Source organism: Pseudonaja textilis, chromosome 2 (assembly GCF_049901715.1).
Source record: "Pseudonaja textilis isolate UNSWEBS1 chromosome 2, rPseTex1.2, whole genome shotgun sequence".
Classification (NCBI taxonomy): domain Eukaryota; kingdom Metazoa; phylum Chordata; class Lepidosauria; order Squamata; family Elapidae; genus Pseudonaja; species Pseudonaja textilis.
Window position 1 is genome coordinate 227,694,250 of NC_141991.1, and position 1,874 is coordinate 227,696,123.

Sequence of the window (1,874 nt, forward strand, 5' to 3'; positions counted from 1 at the left end):
GTTGTTATTATAAGGAAAGTAGGAGGTGGAAGGAATATTAGGTATGTTCACTTGAATTATTTAAAAAAAAAAATAAAGGCAGGATATAAATAAATAAATATAAAGTTATCTTAGACATAGTAAGAGACTTTTTGATTCATCTCAGTTCTTGCTCAATATTTTTCTACACTAACTTCTTCCAAAGTCTTAGTTACAAGATTTTCTCAGATTTACTATCCAACATTCTTTCTTTAGTGTAAAATCTGAAGAACATCAAGCCTTTGTTACATCTAGCATTTGTTTCAGTCCCTAAAAGGATAATTTCATAGCTGAAGCTTCCATTCTAGGAAACTAGAATTTTTGTTGCTATTGTTTTTAGTTTTAGAAATTGATTCTTGCAGTTTCCTTTATAAGGGTAATGGACGTACTTTGCCATTGCCTGCTTCCTAGGGATGAGAGAAGATAACTTGCAAAAGTCACTCAGATGGCTTTCATGCAGTGGTGGTATTCAGCAGGTTCTGACCAGTTCTGGAGAAATGATAGCAGACATTTTGAGTAGTTCAGAGAACCAGCAAATACCACCTCTGACTGGCCCTGCCCACATCTATTCTCTGCCTACCGAGTCCCAGCTGATCGGCTTGGTCTTCTTTTGTTGCCCTGCACAGGAGAATGGAGCCGGAAAGCAAGTTAGTGGAGTGGGAGGGAATGGGATTTTGCAGTATCCTTCCCCTGCCACACCCACCAAGTCATACCCACCAAGCCATGCCATACCCACCAAACCACGCCCACAGAACCGGTAGTAAAAAAAAAATATTGAATCCTATCACTGCTTTCGTGCCTAAGAAGGGACTAGAACTCATAGTCTCTAGGCTGCTAGTCTCATACCTTAACCAGTACACCAAACAGGCTCTTGTTTACTATTGAAGTTAGTTTAACTATTGTGCTGCTGCCATTTCTACTACTCAAGCACAAAGTATTATTTATTGTTTCTCCAGTAACTTACTCATTTCTTAGGATGAATATCTTAAACTGAAGCATTGCAGCTACCCATCGTCAGACTATTAATATCAGCGTTACTAGCATATGCAATCTAAAAGGCAAAAGGCAAACATGTGGATAACTCGGAATGGTAGAGAAGTGAGAAGATTGTGGTGGAAGAAAGCAGGCAGAATTACCATTAAAAATGCTTTGTAGTCCTCCCCTTCTCCGTGTAATAATTTTATTAGAGTTGGGTAACCATTTCCAGATGGAAATGGTGGTGGTGGTTTTTCTCCCCACAGAGAGTTTGGGTGGTGATGCCATAAGATCAGGAGAATTGGGTGGGATTTTGCTCCTGGTGTGGAAAGCAGATTTTCTTAAGGTAAGAATGTTGAAAACATAGATCACCAATTGCCTTATATCTGTGGATGAGGAAAAGCCATTTCAAGGCAAGAAACATTCCTTCAGAAATGGCAATACTTGTTGTTTTTAAAAGAACATCTCAGTTGGTCTTAGTTGACTATTCCTGGGATCCTGCCTCCAAACCAGGGACCTTGGTACTTTGAGGGCACCAAAAAGTCAAGCGACAGCTTTAGTCATGTAGTCATAAATGCCATTTTTATTTTACTCTTGCCTTAAGCTGGAGTCCAGTAGTATCAGGAGTTTGAAAAGCAACAGAATTTTGCCTTTTAGGGAACATAGAAACATGCAGAACCACAAGCAATTTTTTATACTTTTCTGAAGAAAGAGAAGAGATATGTGTTTAGGCATGAAGGGATGGGATAATGTGCTCGGTTACTGCTACCAGCCAAGCACGAGGACATTTGCTTCTCATTATTATTGATGTACTATGTTTCTAGACTTTTCTTTTTTCCTGAAACTCCTCCACTAAGAAAAGGAATGAGATGAAAAGGTAG